General features: G+C 39.0%; 1 long non-coding RNA gene across 1 annotated transcript; it reads right to left on the bottom strand.

Annotated features, from left to right (window-relative positions):
- Positions 1–3663: 3663 nt before the first annotated feature.
- On the bottom strand, positions 3664–4588 carry LOC131175232 (uncharacterized). The gene is made up of 2 exons (XR_009145393.1): positions 4528–4588; positions 3664–3904 (listed from the first exon to the last, which is right to left on the bottom strand). It is a non-coding gene; the product is annotated as an uncharacterized LOC131175232 (long non-coding RNA).
- Between the last annotated feature and the right edge of the window lie 16374 nt (positions 4589–20962).

Here is a 20962-nt window from a genome sequence, read left to right as displayed (position 1 = left end):
CAATAATAAACGCATCCATATTCATCATAACCATATCATTATTTCAAATATCATTTATGTATTTCAATTCCATATTTATTTCCATACATATCCATTCATGCTCAATTCATACATAAAAAAATTCTCAAATTTCATTAATTTATATCATTTACAAATTAATTACATAAATTCATAACGTACATTACAATATTATGAATATTTATAATGTATAAAATATATTAATATGACCTATATGGGTCCTATCTACATGTGTTGCTGAGTATGTGACACTTTGGACACTTCTGCAGATCCAGACTCTAAAATCCCAGTCTAATGTCCAATGGGCTTCATCTTTAGCATCTACGCGGGAAAACAATCCATCGCGCTAAGCATTTCTGCTTGGTGATGCAATAATATAACAAGGAAATAATATATACAAATAAAGATAAGAAAAAAAAATGGAGCATAATTGTATAATCAAGAATTGTTTTGATTTCATATAAAATTTCTAATATTAAATATCTTTCGTCAATTTTTGTTGTTCTTTAGAAGCACTTATTTTATAAGTTTACAATAATAATATACAATATACAAAATTTATAAAAATATTAAATTTATGTTCATATTATTATGGAAAATGCATTTGTAATAATTATTAAGTTATATTTATTTAGCTAGTTTTATCATTGCTTTACTTAACATTTTCTATGTGTCTTGGATCATTTCATAATGAATAAAATTATTTTTTTTTATGACAACCTAGTTCATTCTAGATCTTTCTCACTCATTTATTTAATTTACAATATTCTTAACTAATTTTACTGCCGAAGTAACCTATGACAAGCTGACTGAATTGGATAAGCGGGTAAACTAGCACTGGACACACTTGTGCCGCGAGCCGTCGTACCATGGGATGCATAACGTTAACCACGTATGCAATCAATATAGCTAGCACTGGACACCGTGGTTCCTCGGACCGTCATACCATGGGATGCATAATGTCAACCACTTATGTAATCAATATGGCTAAAAAGCCATAGCAACACATAATCGGGCATACAAGCTATAAGTGCAGGCATAAAGCCTTAATAAAGGGCATAAAGCCTTACGCAGTACTGCTAAATCAATCTCCTATTGACATACTAATCTATCCAATCTGACACACGTGTCTAGGTAATACATGGGCACAATAGTAACATTAAGTGTTCATATGTTTTATTATTTCATTATATTTTCTATTTATATTTTGTAGCATTTTAATTCTATTCCCAGTGCAAATGCAATGTCCAAACTCATTTATTACATAATTTATGCATTCATCATATCATTCATGTTGATTACAATTCACATAAATTGATTTCATGTACCATTGGTACTCAAAGCATTTTTCCTTTCTCTCATGATGAGAACAAATATCTTATTCACACATTCATGTGATTTATTTATTCATTACAATATTTATATGAATTATCATTCACAATTTAAGAAGTGTTTTGCATACTAAGTATTTATGATTCATATTATTTCCTCTCACGTACCATTTATTATACAAGGTATTATTATTCTATTTGAAATGCAACATATGTCCTAATGATAGTTTCACCTCATTTATACATCTAAAAGTTCATTTATGTTAATTACCTTTTATATTTCAAGTTATATTACTAATGTATTATGAGTTTTATTTGTAATGGGAATATAAACCCCAACTACCTATTCACATGATTTAGGTGTTCATTAAGTCATTTAGGTGAGTTACCATTTATATTCCAAGTAATCCATGAACATTTCATGGATTTCAGATTTTATGCCTTAATTTCCTCCAGCAAATTGGCTAAGATGCATAGTCCATTTGGCTATACTTCCTTTATGGAAGTTGTTTCTTTATGTGTTAACTTAAATTTCCCTTTTGAATAATTCAATTTGAAGTGGTATAACTCTAGTTATAGTCAATTGATTAAGGATTGTCCAAGGTGCCGAACCTTGTAAGACTACTAGTTTCAGGATTTTCCATATTCTTTGTCATACACTTCCAAGCATTTAGGCTTAGAATTGGGTCTAGGTCCCTAAAACAAAGTTTTACGTCTTCATTTTAGCTTTTCAGATCATTTTGAATCATGTCAATTGAAGTTTGGACTAGTTGGTCAAGCTATTTGGACTAGTTGCAACCATAATTTAGCCTAGTGTTTTTCATAGAAGTTGTTCCCCTGTGTTTCATGGTTACACAAGTTTAAAATCACTAAATTAGGGGTTGTATAGGGTGAATTATAGCTAATTAAGCAACCTGGACTCCTAATCTATCCATGCAGGATTTCAGGTTCAGGTCAGTATTTGTAACACATATTTGAGATCCTTACACTCAAACTTTGAGCAGGGTTTCTAAACCAAAATTGTAGTTCTATTTCTTAAGTTTCTAGATCAATTTGGCTCATCCCAAATGGAGTTTTCTACTGGAAGTTATGGTCTATTTACTATTCGGGTGTCAAGATGTCAATTTGTCCAGGTACAGGAATTTCCAGATTAGGAAGTCCCGACTTCTCCTTGCAATTTTCCTAAGTTGCATTTGTTTTTGGATTTCGGTCAAAAAATAAAAATTATAGTTCTAGGTCTTGTGAAGATTTTGGCTTTTAAATCACTATATTTGCAATTTTTTAGGCTGAGTTATGATATTTTTGCCACAACTGGTCGGATTGGTTAATGTCTAGGATTTTCTGGTCAGTTTAGTTCTAGCAATTTTGTTGGGCTAACTTTGCTTATCAATTTGATTAGGTTAGGGTCAGAATTAGGGTTCCTATCATGAAAAATGTTCTACTATGTCTAAGCTTTTCATGGGTTCAAAAATCAGGTCATTCTAACCTTCCTAGAGTGAGTTATGGCCATTTGAATATTTACTGTTCATATGGTCATTTTTCTAGGTCCAGTATATGGTTACCCAGATTCAAGCTAACTTTAGGTCATTTTAGGTTCAGTTTCTGGGCAAGGTCTTGACATGAAAAATGTGACAAATTGCTCTAAGTTTCATTTTCAATTGGCCTCACACCAATTAGAGCAACATAGCTCTACTTATGGTCATATTTATGTACTGGACTCAAGATCCAAAATTTCCTACATGAAAACAACACTCCCAATACCACCATTTCACACCACTACCAACTTCAATTCACATTCAATTCTCATCAAATGGTTAATAATTGACCTCAACAAGCTTAATTATGTCTCAAGGTACAAAACCCCCAACTTATCACAAAACCCTAATCACTACTGTCACACCTTACCCCTCTGTAAGACATCACATGATCCCGTAGAATACCTAATGAACTACCGCACTTCACCTACCGATAACTCATTAAGTACCCTACAAGGGATTTTAAAACAATTTTCTTATTTTTTGATAAGTGGTGAGCATTTTCTAATAAGTACTTAAAACATGTAGTTAAACTAAAACTAGTTAATATTTTTGACCCATTTTATTTTTACGCAAATTTTATAAAAATTTTGACAGAGTTCCCTTTGTATTTTGAGAAACCAGTTCTTCAAATACCTGAAATAAAAGCACTTCCAATAATTTTCTAACCAATGCTTCAAATTCATACTCAATCTCAACCAATTTCTCAAATTCACAAGTTCAATAATTCTCAAAATACTATCAATCAATATCATTCATATTTCAGTTGAAACAAAACAATTTAGATATATTATTACAACATTTACATTAAGAGAGTTTCAAAACCACAATATATATTACAACTTATACAAATTTTATACAAACTGCTCAAGACCCACTTTTACATGCCCATACATTCATGTGCAATATATACATCAAAAGGAGTATTTACAGTTAGGGTATAAATTATACCCGAAGACTTCAAGCTGATAACTCCACACACCTCAGCAGCTCAGTCTGCTGCTCCTCTAATCTCTGTATCTGCGACAGCAATAAAAGCTATCGCTGAGTACTAGGACTCAGAGGTGCACAATATACTAAAATAATCTTTATGCAAAACTTAAAGAACATTTATTCAAAGATTTGGCTAAACATGAAAATTAAATACAATTCATGCATTGTGAGATTTTAAATGTAAACCAAGTTCATTTCAAAGTATCAAAACACATTTCACAAAACCCACAGCTAGATCATGCCATTCAAAACAAATAGAATCTCAATAGCCAGAGGCTAAAGAGAAATCACATGAATCTCAATAGCCAGAGGCTAAAGAGAAATCATATCACAAGGCTAGCTAGCTCAAATATATGGATATCCATTCACATCCTCTTCTACTGGCACACCTCAACACTTCTCCAGAGAAGGAATCAAAATTCGAAACTAATTACCCCCACTAGTCGTGCTAGTGAGGTGTTTAAATATGTGGTCATGACACTGTGGTTTCAAAACTTATCTTAACAATTTGCTAAACATTGTCATTTCAAATATACACAATAACTTTCACAATTTAAATCAAACATCATAAGAATGCTATAATCCAATATTTCACATTATTCAAAACAATATGCAAAAGATGATTATAAAAGTATATGTTGTGCGCAAACCTCAAACGAGTCGCCTGTTGGCCTTGACTCTACTCCTCGGGTTCTGTCCCGGTATTCTTTTCCATTGAAACACGCAATTTTACAATGTTTCAGTACTAGAACTTAAAATAAATCCAAAATAGACTTAGCTCCACATTTACCTAGCTCTAACGTGTTAAATTCGACGTTCTCAAAATTTTGTGTTTCGGGTTACTATTCACTGCACTATTCTAGTCAAATAGTTGACTTTTTAAGGCTTACTAGGTATGGGAACTCTAACTTCACCCACATACCACATTTTGGTCATTAAACTTGTTGGTTTTGGTCATTTTCTCAAAGCTTAGGTCATTTTGGCAAAATTGCCAATTTTCGGTTTTGGTTCTCCGAAGTTGCACTGTTTCATTGGTCAATCTACTGTTGGAATTTGACAAAACTTCCTTCATAGAAAATGTTCCTTATTGTCTTAAGTGTATTCTCATTTTTGGATCACCCCAATCGGAGTTTTGTAGCTCAAGTTATGGCCAAAATAAAATTACTGTTCACGTGCACTGTTCATGCTGCAATTTTGATGCTGGTAGATTTTTTATCCAACTTTGCTCAGTAATTTGATCAAGTTAAGTCCATAATTTGGTCTAACTTTCCTCATATGAAATGTTCTACTATGTCTTATGTTTCCATCGGTTCAAGAATCGCCTAAATCCGAGTTTTCTAGAGAGATTTATAGCCCTTCAAACATTACTGCTCAATGGTAATTCTGCAGAGTTGCAGGTTTGATAAGTCAACTTTGCTCAATAATATGACTAGGTTAGTGGCATAATTTGGGGTGACGTTCTTCATGAAAATTTTAGATCTATATCTTATCTAATTACGGTTAAAATTTCAGGTTAATTTGACCTACCTAGCTCGAGTTATGACCAAATGAACAGTTTGGTCAGTTTGGTGCAGTGGCAGCCTGCTCTCATTTCACTTTGGTCAATTGTTTCACTAAGTTTTAGTCAGTTTTTGGCCATGGTTCCTCAATGAAAATTGTGCTCTTTTATGTCTATTTTCATCTCCAATTGGTGGCATATCCATTAGGCTTCTAAAATTTTAGTTTTAGTCCTTCAAAGTAGGTTTGGTCATGCTGCCAGCAGCATGACCATTGACCTACGAATTTGGTTTAATTTCCTACCATTCCCACACAATTCATTTGGTAATAATTGACCACTATTTCACTTCACAATAGGTCAAACATGCCATTTATGCATTTCTCCAAATTTTGGTTCACAAACCCTAGCCTCCAAACCCTAATTTATTCATTCAATCACAATTGGTGCATTTCCATCTTACCACCATACTAATGTAAGTTTACTAACATCTTTAATTCCCTTTAAACACATCAAACCAGACCAAATCATACTCCCACCAAGCTAGCCAAAAATTCAGTTTATTCCTCTTCACATATTTTTATTCCATTTTAAGGTTATTTACAAGCTCTTAATGCCATATAAACACTAATTAAGCAAGAAAAATTGAGGTTTGTATTACCAACCTTGAGCAGAATTTTCTTCCTCCTTTTCTTCAAATTTTCCTTCTTTCTTTCTTGCCCAATCCTCTTCTCAAGTTGCCTAGATAAGCTTTAACTATGGTGGCTAATTTTTCTATGGTGAAATTTTATGATATACAAGCTCAAAATTGAGCTTTAATGGAGTTTGTGGAGATGGAGAGTTAAGAAAAAGAGAGAGATGAGAGAGGAGATGAAGGTTGACGGAAATGAAGAAGAAAAAAAAAAACAATTTCTTTTCTTTTTATTTTGCTTATGGAAGACCACAAAGTCCAAATTTAATAATTCATTTAATTAATTCTTTTATGACATCACCTTTGACTTTTCTAACTTCTTTCTTTTCTTTTTTTTTTCTATTAATTTTTTCCTATTAGTTCTTTAATTTAATTCTTGATTCCGAAATTTTCTTTTCTCCGATTTTATTTGTGATTAGGTCGAGTAAGCTCGTGGTCAATTGACCAAATTACCCTCGCTGTTCATCCCGATTTGCAAATAATCCAATATTTCTTCCGTTCTCGACCTAATTATTTAACCGACTTAACAGCTTCTTTTTATGATTTTCTTTTCCATTGTGTCCATAAGGGTCCTAAGGACCGCAGCGTCACTTTTACGGTTCAAATTTGGGTTTAAAATGACTTGTGATGCTCTCGAGGAGGTCACTCATCGCCGTGACTCTACTCGTTTAACCTCTTATGTTCTGTTTTTCTTATTTATAGTTAACTAATTAAACATTACTAATTATTTGTGTTTATGGCTTCTCATGTTGTCTTAAGTGTGGCCCTAATCCCAATAATTATCCGAACCGACACCGGTCACTGAAACAGTGAAATATACCAGGCTATACCAATAGGGGTGTTACAATTCTCCCCCCCTTAAATAAATTTCGTCTCGAAATTTTACCTAGTATCAATCTCTAAACAATTGTGGTTGTTGTCTCCTCATGTCCTCCTCTCGTTCCCAAGTAGCTTCTTAGCCTGAATGATGGTTCCACAGCACTTTTACCAACGGTATCTGCTTATTCCGTAGCTGCTTCACCTCATAAGCCAGAATCTTTATGGGTTCTTCTTCATATGTGAGGTCTGGATTCACTTCTATTTCTTCTACTGGTAGTATATGAGATGGGTCTGATCGATACCTCCTCAACATAGACACATGGAAGACATTATGTATCTTCTCCAACTCTGGAGGTAGTGCCAACCGATATGCCAAAGGACCCACTCTTTCCAGAACCTCATATGGCCCGATAAAACGAGGACTTAGTTTCCTTTCTACTAATCTCATAATCCTCTTCCAAGGAGAAACCTTGAGGAAAACTTTCTCACCCACTGCATACTCAATATTCCTTCTTTTCAAATCAACATAGGACTTTTGACGGTCTGATGCAGTTTTAAGTCTACCCCTGATCACCTTGATTTTCTCTTCAGTCTGTTGAACAATTTCGGGTCCGATAATTTTTCTTTCACCCATGTCATCCCAACACAATGGGGTTCTACATTTTCTGCCATACAAAGCTTCATATGGAGGCATCCCAATGCTTGATTGGTAGCTGTTGTTGTAAGCAAACTCAATCAAAGGCAAGTGTGTATCCCAACTACCCTCAAACTCAATCACAGCCCGTAGCATGTCCTCCAAGATCTGAATTAGCCTCTCGATCGCCATCCGTCTGCGTGGGTGGAATCTGATCTTGAAGTTCAATCTAGTTCCTAGGGCTCTCTGAAGACTACCCCAGAATCTAGAAGTGAACCTAGGATCTCTGTCTGATACAATGGATACTGGCACTCCATGCAGTCTCACAATCTCATCAATGTACAATTTGGCCAATCTGTCCAAACTGTAGTCCATCCGGACTGGCAGAAAATGAGCAGACTTAGTCAGTCTGTCAACAATGACCCATACTGCATTATGACTCTTCTGTGTCCGCGGAAGTCCCATTACAAAATCCATTGTTATTCTCTCCCATTTCCACTGCATCGTAGTGGATGTAACAACCTGGGTACTTGATGCTCGCTTTACTTGGCGACAAGTTAGGCATTTGGACACAAACTCTGCCACATCTCTCTTCATACCCATCCACCAGTAATGCTCCTTTAGCCCCCTATACATTTTTGTACCACCAGGGTGCATGGCAAAAGGAGACTCATGTGCTTCCTTCAAAATGATCTGCCTCAAATCAACATTATTAGGAACACACATTCTGCCCTGGTGTAGCAGTAAACCATCATCTCTGATTGAGAACTCTGGTTTCTTGCCTTGCTGGACTTCTTCCATCAGCTTCTGATACTTCTGATCATTCTGAGCAGCCATTCTAATCTGATCAATCAACACTGGCTGTACATGCCATGCAACCACTGTCTGTCCATCATCACTAATCTCTAAGCTGGCATGTAATAACCTCAACTCATGTACCAAAGACAAAGGAGTAACTTGTAGACTTGCCATAGTCTTGCGACTTAGGGCGTCAGCCACAACATTAGCTTTCCTTGACTGATAGTCTATCAGACAATCATAGTCTTTTATCAACTCTAACCATCTCCTCTGTCTCAAATTCAACTCTTTCTGGGTGCCCAAATACTTCAAACTCTTATGATCTGTGTAGATATAACATTTCTCCCCATACAAATAATGTCTCCAGATCTTAAGAGCAAACACAATGGCTGCAAGCTCCAAATCATGTGTCGGATAATTCCTCTCATGCGGTTTTAGCTGGCGTGATGCATAGGCAATGACATTTCGATCTTGCATCAACACACAACCTAACCCGTTGTGAGAAGCATCGTCAGAATCGTATATTCTTTACCCGGTAGGTAAAGTTAGGACTGAGCTTCACCAAATATTTCTTCAATTCATCAAAACTCTGTTGGCATTTATCCGTCCACTGAAATTTTACATCTTTTTTAAGCAGTTTGGTCAATGGAGATGCCAACATGGAAAATCCCTTCACAAATCTATGGTAGTATCCAGCTAAACCCAGAAAACTACGAATCTCTGTGACATTTCTGGGTGGCCTCCAATTAAGGACAGCTTCAATCTTACTTGGATCTACCTTAATGCCCTCTTCTGATACTACATGCCCCAAGAAAGATATTTCTTTCAGCCAAAATTCACACTTCGACAATTTGGCATATAGTTGTTTCTCCCTCAAAGTCTGCAGTACAATCCGCAGATGTCTATCATGCTCTTCTACATTCCTCGAATAGACCAATATATCATCTATGAATACCACAAAAAACTGGTCGAGGTATGTTCTGAAAATAGTGTTCATCAGATCCATAAAAGCAGCCAGAGCATTAGTTAACCCGAATGGCATAACTAGGAACTCATAATGGCCATAGCGGGTTCTGAAGGCAGTTTTAGGAATACTTTGCTCTTGTACCTTCAGCTGATAATAACCTGATCTCAGGTCAATTTTGGAGAACACACCGCACTTCAACTGATCAAACAAATCATCAATGCGGGGCAATGGATATCTATTCTTTATTGTCACCTTATTCAACTGCCGATAATCAATACACAAGCGGAGAGTGCCATCTTTCTTCTTTACAAACAATACTGGCGCTCCCCAAGGTGACACACTAGGGCGAATGAAGCCCTTGTCAAGCAACTCTTGCAACTGCACTTTCAACTCTTTCAATTCTGTAGGTGCCATTCTATATGGCGTTATGGAGATTGGGTCCACACCATGCATAATATCAATCTCAAACTGCACCTCTCTTTCTGGAGGTAATCCTGGCAATTCATCAGGAAACACATCCGGAAATTCACATACCGTAGGGATGTCCCTTAGTGCTGGACTCCCCACCTGGGTGTCTATCACATGTGCCAAGTATGCTTCACACCCCTTTCTGATCATTCTTCTGGCTAGTGCAGCCGAAATGATGTTTGATGGCAGTAAATGCCTCTCCCCGTGTATTATCACATCACCGTACAGAGGGAGACCAAAAGTGACTGTCTTCAGTCTACAGTCAATCATAGCATGATGCCTGGCTAACCAATTCATGCCCAAGATAATATCATACTCTCTGAAGGGCATTTCAATCAAGTCTGACAGGAAAACATGTCATTGGATCACCAAAGGATAGTCTCTATAAATTCTGTTGACCCGGACCTCTTGTCCTAAAGGACTAGTTACTAGCACTTCAAAACCCATTTGTACACATGGAACAGCAAGTGAACTGACTATGCTAGCACTAACATATGAATGGGTTGAACCCGGATCAAATAATACAAATAAATCTTGACCAGAGATAGAGAATGTACCAGCTACCACATCAGAAGTCTCAGCCTCTTCTCGCTGTTTCATTGCGTAGATTCTGGTTGAAGCACTTCCTTGTGCTGATTGACCAACTGTGCCCTGACTGCCTGAAGTAGTGCCTCCACCTCTGCCTCTTCCTCTGTCAAATGACTGTGAACCTCTGGGAGCAGGACTCTGAATAGATCCTTCAGCAGTAGTAGGAGCTGGACCATATCTCGGAGCACTAGTACAGTCTTTAGCTATATGGCCCTTGCCTCCACAGTTAAAACAGGCTCCAGTGGCCCAATAACATTCCCCCCCATGAATCTTGCCACAAGTCTCACAGTAGGCGAGAATGTGAACCCTCGCCGATCACGACCAGATCTAGGGGGTCTTTGTCCAGAGAATCGGCCCCTACCAAATCTTCCACCTCGACCCCTACTGGGTCCACTAAACTTCTTTTTCTTTCCAGAGGTAGTACCAGAACTCTGTTCAACTGATTTTTCCCCCTTGTCTTTTTCTGATTTCTCAGCTTTTTCCTTCACTGGGGTTGCTTCTGCTTCAACTCTTTCTAGTTCAAGTGCTTGGGACATAAGTTTTGAGAAGTTGCTGTGTCGAAATCCCACAACTTGCATCCTTATGCTGGGCTTCAAACCCGTCTCAAATCTCTTGCATCTTGCTTTGCTGGTAGTAAGGAGACTCCCCGTATAGTGACTCAGGCGGGAGAACTCCCTCTCACACTCTACCACTGATCGGTTCCCTTGTTTTAGACTCAGAAACTCTTGTAACTTCTGATCAACATATGCATCCGGGATGTATTTCTGTCTGAACTCTCTGATGAAGTCATCCTGTGTCAAGATCGGTGGTTCAAATAAGCCGTGGGGATGGTCTTCCACCAATCATACGCATCCTTGCGATGGCGACGTAATATTCAAACTTTAGTTCATCTTGGCAAGGCTGACTTCTTAAATACTCTATCCATTCTTTCAAGCCATTGCTCTGCCTCCAAAGGGTCCATCTGTACTTTAAATTTCGCAGCCCCATACTTCAATAATTTATCATATTGTCCGGCCGGAGGCGATGGTTGTGCCACAGTGGTTGGGGTGGAGTTTGAGCAGCATACCTGACCATTTGTTAAAACATTGCCGCCATCTGGCGAATAATGCAGAAATTGCAGCATTTGTGGGTCAGTCGTGACCATCGACATTCGGTAAAGCTGGGGCTTCCCCTTGTGCCTCAGCTTCAACAGACTGCTCAACTGAGCGATCCCCTTCTTCCATTTCAATCTGAAGTTAGGGTATCTCCTGAATAAGTAACACATGGAGATTTCCCTCCGTTAGTTCATATTCATGATGTAATGCACTGTATGTAACAATTATGGACATTGAGCATGTGACACCCCTTACCCGTGTACAGTATACCCGAGTAAGTAATGCCACACGGTGTACCGGCACACTCTAATATTCCTCAATTAATTTATATCATGCTTTTGCATATAATTTATGAAATACAATTTATTTAAACCATTTATCAAAAGTATCATTCATTTAAGGTTCCGAAAATTTTAAAGAAAATCCGTGAGTACCAAATAAAATGGAGAAAACTGTTCTTGAACTGTTAAAAACACTTCCAATATTTTTATTCCATCATCTCAAACTCCAATATCCAAAATCTCAATAATATTTCTCAATAGCAAATTCTCAATAATCTTTTTATTTCACAAACATCCATTTCTCATATACAAGCGATAAATACATGCTCAAATTTTGCATTCATAGTCATAACTTCCATTATTTACATGGACATCAAAATATATTACATGAGTTCAAATACATATGAAAAAGTAAAAATCCGCTACAAAATATCAAAATGACAAAATGACACCTAGTGCCCTACCAATGCACTGCAGGTAGTGAGGTGACACGGACACTGCGCAGAACTGCAGGATGGACTCACCCAGTTTGTGGTCTACTGGGCTCACGATCAAGATCTCCAGTACCTACGCGTGGCAAAAGCAATGCGCTAAGCAATAATGCTTAGTGGTGCAATAATAAAATAACAAGAAATAACATATATAAATATGTATTGCATGTACATGTTTTGTTTGTCATGTATTTGTATATCCATTCATTTATTTCTTCTACATTGCTCATTTTCATTCATTTGGTTGCCCAAGTAACCTACACTAGACGACTGGACTGGATAACAGGTAAACTGGCACTGGGTATCTAGTACCTCGGGCCGTCACACCATCGGTCGCATATGCATCACCCGGTGTGCAATGTAACGACTACCAAGTCGTAAATAATCTCGAGCACAAGGCCAAGTCTCAATGCAAAGTCAGAATGGCTAAAAGCCATGAAATCACAGAATGACATTTTTGCCATGTGCAGTACTGCTAACTGAACCCTATTGGCATGCCAAACTATCCAAACCAATCTTGTTAGGTGTACTAGGGCATTTGAAACTTTTAAATTCTTCAATTTGTGAATTTCAAATTTTTGGTGTCACTATTCATCATTGGTCAACAAAAATGTTGACTTTTAGAATAAAAATGTGTACATTGACTTTGGCACTCCCAACATACCACATTTGGTGTTTAAAACTTGTTGGCATTAAGTGTTAATACCATTCCAAAGTGTAACTCAACACAAGCAGAATTTTCAGTTTTGGTGAGTCAACTTCACTGTTCCATTGGACACTGTTACTGTAGGAATTTGAAGAAATGTAAAACATAAAAGTTGTTCCTTATTTTGTCTAGTTGAATTTCCTTTTTTGAATCACTCCATTTGGAGTTTTGTAGCTCTAGATATGGTCCAAAGACCCAAGCTGGCCGAATGTGCATTCTGCAGAAAATTACCATATCTACAGTGCATGAACAGTAACTAGAGTCACTTGGTTGGATGGGTTATGGCCATAATTTGGGGTAGGTTCCTTCATGAAAGTTGTTTGTCTATGTCTTAACTTGTTGCTGTAAACATTTCAGGTCAATTGACCAAATCTACAGTGAGTTATGGCCAAATGAACAGTTACTGTTCATTTGGCCAATTCTGCAGAATTCAGTTTCAGGGTTCCGGATTGGGGCCAAGTTTTGGTCCTCTTGCTTTGGTCCTTTGGGCATGGTTTCTTCAGCAAAAATGTGCCATTATAAACCTAGTTTCATGTCCAATTTGCCAAACACCAATTGGACTAACACAGCCAAAGTTATGGCTGTGTAATTGGACTGAATTTTCAGTCACCATTCTGCACTCTCTAGGCAGCACACACCTTCCCTTTGCCATGCTTCATTCCAGTCCCAATTAAGGTCAAATTCCTTCAAATGGCCACTAATTGACCATTAGGATGTGCTTTAACAATTTCATAAGCCAAGCTAATTTTGACTTCCCAAAACCCTAGCTTCACAATATAATTTCTACAAGGTACCTTAGTTAGCATACCAATTCATCACCTATATATATATATATATATATATATATATCCTCAACATCATTTTTAGTCCACTTTAAGACCAACAAAACACTTATTCCTATACCTTCAATAGGGCTGCCGAATTCTATATTGGACATACACATGAGTTTGGTTCATTTCATTCACAAATACTTGTTGGTTTCAAGTCCTTAACATAGAAATTAAAAGTTTTAAGTGTATCTATGCACTAACCTTGTTTGGGCAGAATTTCCAAAGCCCTAAACTTCACTTTCTTCCTTCTTGTTGGCTGCCAAAAGGTTTAGCAAGGTGTGGGATTAATTTTTGATGAAGGGACTTATGGGTTTTAGGGTGAGGAAGCATGGAAATTTGAAGCTTTTGTTGCAAATTAATGGAGGGAAATGGGGAGAGGGTTTCGGCTGGATTTTTGGGGAAGATGGCTGCTGCAATTTTGGTGGATTTAGTCTTCATTTATTCTTTTATTTAGTTAGTCAAAGGATGGCTAAATTGTGATTGGTCCAAATTTTCTTAATGACATCACCATGATGTCATAATTAGGCTTTTTCCTCATTTTCTTTCCTTTCCTCCACTACTCATTTTCAATTTAATTTCTGGTAATGTTTATTCATATTTTATGTTATATTAATTATTTACTCAACTGGACAAGTCGGCCAAAAATCACCTCGGAAGGCGAAATGACCAAAATGCCCTCCGTTTGGCTTAACGGTCAAAATTGTCTCAGACTGATTGAAAAATTTTTCTAGGTATTTTCTTGGCATTCTAATGCCATGGGAACCTCAATTACCCTTCTCTGGAGTCCCAAAATTATTTTATAATTTTTCCCCGGTCTAGGGCTCCTCGCTATAGAACCGCAACTTCCTCCTGCTACCCATCGCTTGGGCACCTACTGCTTTTACTTGGTTGTATTTTATTTCAAAAATTTTTACTAAATTTTTCTTATTAATATTTGAGTTAATTATGGTTCCTGACTTTAGTCTAAATATTTTTCCGAACGTTCTAGCTGTCCGGACCGACACCGGTCACCAGAACAGTAGAATGTACGGAGTTGGTACAGGGAGGGTGTTACAACTCTTCCCCTCTAATTTAAATTTCGTCCTCGAAATTTACCTGATGCAAACAGTTGAGGGAACTGTTGCCTCATCGTCTCTTCACTTTCCCAAGTTGCCTCCTCGGTGTTGTGGTGCCTCCAAAGCACTTTCACCAATGGAATTTGCTTGTTTCTCAACTCTTTCACTTCCCGAGCCAAGATCCGTAGAGGTTCTTCTTCGTATGTCAAATCCTCAGTATTTCAATTTCTTCTCCGGAGATGACATGTGAAGGATCCGAGCGGTATCTTCCGAGCATGGATACATGGAACACATTGTGGATCTTGTCCACTGTGGTAAAGCTAGCCTATAGGCCACTGGACCCACACGTTCAATGACTTCATATGGGCCAATGAACCTAGGGCTTAACTTACCTTTCCTTCCAAACCTCAATACTTTCCTCCATGGTGACACCTTGAGGAACACTTTGTCGCCAACCACATATTCTATTTCTTTTCTCTTCAGGTCGGCATAAGATTTCTGTCTGTCTGAGGCAACCTTTAAGTTGGCTTTGATTGATTTCACCTTCTCCTCACTGTTTCACTGTGTCCGGCCCTACCGATTTGTTCGCCAATTCAGTCCAAAGACACCGGAGTTCTACATTTTCTCCCATACAGTTGCTTCATACGGGGCCATTTGGATACTAGCTTGGTAGCTATTGTTGTATGCAAATTACGCTGGGAGGTATCTATCCCAGCTTCCTCAAACTCAATGACACAACTCCTCAAAGATATCCTCAAGGACTCGACAAGTATTTCACGTTATTGTTATCATTTCATTTCAATATTTGTATCAATTTCATTGGTTTCAATTATTTACCGGATTACTCTTTCGATTGCCCATCCGTCGAGGATGGAAAGTCATCTTGAAATGGAGTTGTGTACCCAAGGATTCATGCAACTTCTTCCAAAATCTCGATGTAAACCTTGGGTCTCGATCGATATGATGGAAAGTGGAATTCCATGCGCCTAACTATCTCACCGATATACAATTCGCTAACCTCTCTAGTGAGTAGTCACCCTAATCGCAGAAGTGTGTCGACTTCGTCAATCTATCAACTATCACCCATGCCGCATCATGTTTCTTCCGGTGAGAGGTAGCCCACTTACAAAATCCATGGTGACCGATCCCATTTCCATTCAGTATGCGATAGGTCAGAGCAAACCCGATGGAACTTGATGTTCGACTTGACTTGTCGACATGTCAAGCATTTAGTCACGTAGTCACTATGTCCTTCTTCATACTGTGCCACCAATATTGGAGCTTGGATCATGATACATCTTTGTACTTCCGGTGCATAGCATATACACTAGTGTGTGCCTCTTTAGAATATCGCTTTCAATTCCCGTTATCCGTACACACGCCTTCTTTGTAGTGCATACACGCTCTGCTTTCACCTCATAGTCACCGCTTTTCCCTGGGATTTTGCTCATAATAGCCATTAGCTTCTCATCTACCTTACGCCCATCTAGTATCTCACTGTAAGGTGTTTGGCCTCACTTGCAACTCACCAAAATAGCTCCATCTCGAATCAAGGTTAGACGGGCATTCAATGATCTCAAAGCCGTGATGGACTTTTCTCAAAGTATCAAGAACTACATTTGCCTTCCTGTGATGGTAGTCAATTACACAATCATAATCCTTCAGAACTCAATCCATCGCCTGCTAAGGTTGAGCTCCTTCCGGGTTGGCAAATATTTCGTGCTTTTGTGGTCGTGTAAATATAGCACTTTTCACCATACAAGTAATGCCTCCATATCTTCAAGCATAAGATAATTGCCGCAAGCTCTAAATCATGGGTTGGGTAGTTTTGTTCATGTGGCCTTAGCTGCCTGGAAACATAGGTGACCACCTTTCCCTCTTGCATCAATACACACCCTAGCCCATTATGTGAGGCATCACTATAGACTACAAAGTCCTTTCCTGACACTGGCAGTTTTAACACTGGTGCTTCTGTCAACATAGCCTTCAATTTCTCAAAACTGGCCTGACACTTGTCATCCACCAAATCGACATTCTTGTGTAACAACTTGGTCATTGGAGCAACTATTAGGGAAAATCCTTCACAAATCTTCTCAGAATACCCAGCTAGCCCCAAGAAGCTTCGACCTCGCTTGTATTCCCGGGAGGCTTCCATTCCATCATCGCTTCTATTTTCTTGGGATCCACCCTAATCCCATCACCGACACTATGTGTCCAAGGAATGCAATCTCATTCACCAAAAGTCACATTTGGACAACTTAGCATACGACTTCTTTTCTTTCGTGGTTTGCGTAACAATCCTCAAATGCTCATCATGTTCTTCCTCGGTCTTGGAGTACACCAGAATATCATCAATAAAGACCACTACGAACCGATCCAGGTATGGATGGAAGATACGGTTCATAAGGTCCATGAATGCCGCTGGTGCATTTGTTAGGCCAAAGGGCATCACCAAGAACTCATAATGCCCATATCGGGTCTGAATGCGATCTTTGGCACATCCGCATCCTTCACCCTCACCGATGATACCCGATCCGAGATCAATCTTAGAAAATACTCTGCTTCCTTCAATCGATCAAACAGATCATCAATTCTAGGCAACGGATACTTGTTCTTCACAAATACTTTATTCAACCGCCAGAATCAATACAAAGTCTCAAAGTCCCATCCTTCTTTTCACGAACAAAGACCGGAGCTCCCCATGGTGACACACTAGGCGTATGAACCCCTTATCCAAAGAACTCTTGCAACTGAGTTTTCAACTCCCTCAATTCAGTGGGTGCCATCCTATAAGGAGCAATGGAAATGGGTGTTGCACCCGACAGTGTCTCAATAGCAAATTCAACTTCCCTTTCTGGTGGCAAACCAGGCAACTCTTCAGGAAATACCTCTGGGAAGTCTCTTACTGTGGGTATGTCACTCAAGTTTGGCTTAGCTCGCCTAGTATCCACCACATGTGCTAGGTAGGCTTCACGCCTTTTCTCATCATTCTTCTTGCAATCGTGGTGAGATGACATTGGACAAGAAATCGTCTTTCCCCACAACCGTGATCTCATTACCCTCTCAAGTTTTTAGAGAAATTCTCTTCAATTTGCAATCAACTATTGCTCGATGACGTGACAACCAGTCCATTCCCAAAATCACGCCAAACTCGTGGAAGGGTAACTCAATCAGTCGCCAAGAATTCATACCTGAATCCTTAACGCAACCCTTGTATACTTTGTTCACCACTACACTGTGGCCCAATGGATTAGTGACCGTAATGTCTTGGTCATCGCCCCTATCGATATCCCCTTTCTACGGGTAGGTTGATGCAAATGTAGGAATGAGTGGATCCCGGATCTACCAATGCATGCACAGTGTAGTGTAGAGGAAGAACGCACTCGATAACGCCCGGCATCTTGCTCCTCCCGAGCTCTCGTGGCATAATTTCTCGGCAGTGGTCCGTTATCCGCCTTTCGCTGCCTCGATGTAGGCCTCGAGATGGTCCCACAGCTGATTTACTGCACCTTCTACCCCTTGGTGGTGCAGAGCAGTCCTGTCGCTTGTGTTGGAGCAACAGAGTAGTTCTGCGTGGACAGCTTCTTCAACCGATGCTCACTGACCCAGACCTCAAGCAAGCACCAATCACTCTCCAACTCGCCCCCTTATGACATTTTTGACAGGGTGGACATGCGTAAGATGTCGGGCTGGTCCTCGAACCCCATCCTCGAGAGCCGCCCACCGATAGTGTGGACCGACCTCTCCTAGGGGTGAATCGTGGCTCGGGTCCCCGAGACCGACCACGACTCGTGGCTGACCGGTACTCTGTGCTTGAGGACCCTTAAACTTCTTCCCATTTCCAGGAGCTGAAGTAGAATGTCCTGGTACCGTCTTCTGCTATCTTTCCCTTCTGGTCTGCTCACTGATTCTTACTTTTTCCACCTTTATTGCAGCTTCCACTAACTTGGTAAATTCTGTGATTCCCAAGGCAGTGAGCTGGATCTTGATGTTATCATTTAGTCCCTCTTCAAATCTCTTGCACCTTTCAGCTTCATTTGGGACTATCTCCCTTCCGTAGCGGCTCAATCTTACAAATTCCTTCTCATACTCATCCACTGACAATTGTCTCTGCCTCAGATTAATGAATTCCCTTCTTCTCTCTTCTAGGTATACGGTACCCACATATTTCTTCTTAAATTCGGAGAGAAAGAAGTCCCATGTCACTATTTCTCTTGTACTTCATCGACGCAGTTGTCCCACCAATCATAAGCATCGTCTTGCAGCAGGGATATGGAAGCTACTAGATTTTGCTCAGGTGTGCAGTGGAGGTGTTTCAAGGCTCGCCTGCCTGCTCAACCAATTCTACCGCAATGTAATCATCTTCTCTCTTGCCATAAAAGTCCACAGCTCCAAACTTCCTTAGCCTTTCCAAGTGTGATTTCTGCTGTGGAGCTGGTGGTGGTGGTGGTGCTGCTGGCATTACCCCGGCCATTTGTCTAAAGAAGTTGGCCATTTGCTAGAACATGGCCTGTGGAGGCCGAAAGGTGCTCGCTTGAGTGGCGGAGCATTCTCTCATGCCCCTGGGCCTCACCGCCGCAGGTGGAGCATGACTCTCCACTTCCTCCTCAACAGCTCTCTGAGATGAAGGGTCCATATCCTATTCAAAATAAGAAGGATAAACAGATCTGCGTTAGTGTCACCTCGACTCTTACAAATGCAATGCATGGTATGGACTCAATCTAGGCCCAGAAACGCCTAAACCGTGCTCTGATACCACTAAATGTGACACCCCTTACCCGTGTACAGTATACCCGAGTAAGTAATGCCACACGGTGTACCGGCACACTCTAATATTCCTCAATTAATTTATATCACTCTTTTGCATATAATTTATGAAATACAATTTATTTAAACCATTTATCAAAAGTATCATTCATTTAAGGTTTCGAAAATTTTAAAGAAAATCCGGCGGAGTACCGGCTAAAAATGGAGAAAACTGCTCTTCGAACTGTTAAAAACACTTCCAATATTTTTATTCCATCATCTCAAACTCCAATATCCAAAATCTCAACAATATTTCTCAATAGCAAATTCTCAATAATCTTTTCATTTCACAAACATCAATTTCTCATATACAAGCGATAAATATATGCTCAAATTTTGCATTCATAGTCATAACTTCCATTATTTACATGGACATCAAAATATATTACATGAGTTCAAATACATATGAAAAAGTAAAAATCCGCTACAAAATATCAAAATGACAAAATGACACCTAGTGCCCTACCAATGCACTGCAGGTAGTGAGGTGACACGGACACTGCGCAGAACTGCAGGATGGACTCACCCAGTCTGTGGTCTACTGGGCTCACGATCAGGATCTCCAGTATCTACGCATGGCAAAAGCAACGCGCTAAGCAATAATGCTTAGTGGTGCAATAATAAAATAACAAGAAATAACAGATATAAATATGTATTGCATGTACATGTTTTGTTTGTCATGTATTTGTATATCCATTCATTTATTTCTTCTACATTGCTCATTTTCATTCATTTGGTTGCCCAAGTAACCTACACTAGACGACTTGACTGGATAACGGGTAACCGCATCGGGTATCTAGTACCTCGGCCGTCACACCATCGGCCGCATATGCATCACCCGGCAGTGCAATGTAACGCCTACCAAATCAGAATAATCTCAGGCACAAGGCCAAGTCTCAATGCAAAGTCAGAATGGCTAAAAGCCATGAAATCACAGAATGGTATTTTTTCCATGTGCAGTACTGCTAACTGAATCCTATTGGCATGCCAAACTATCCAAACCAATCTTGTTAGGTATACTAGGGCATTTGAAACTTTTAAATTCTTCAATTTGTGAATTTCAAATTTTTGGTGTCACTATTCATCATTGGTTAACAAAAATGTTGACTTTTAGAATAAAAATATGTACATTGACTTTGGCACTCCCAACATACCACATTTGGTGTTTAAAACTTGTTGGCATTAAGTGTTAATACCATTCCAAAGTGTAACTCAACACAAGCAGAATTTTCAGTTTTGGTGAGTCAACTTCACTGTTCCATTGGACACTGTTACTGTAGGAATTTGAAGAAATGTAAAACATGAAAGTTGTTCCTTATTTTGTCTAGTTGAATTTCCTTTTTTGAATCACTCCATTTGGAG

Source organism: Hevea brasiliensis, chromosome 17 (genome assembly GCF_030052815.1).
Source record: "Hevea brasiliensis isolate MT/VB/25A 57/8 chromosome 17, ASM3005281v1, whole genome shotgun sequence".
Taxonomy (NCBI): Eukaryota; Viridiplantae; Streptophyta; class Magnoliopsida; order Malpighiales; family Euphorbiaceae; genus Hevea; species Hevea brasiliensis.
The sequence above is the reverse complement of the archived record's forward strand: the minus strand, read 5'-3'. Positions and strand labels throughout refer to the sequence as shown.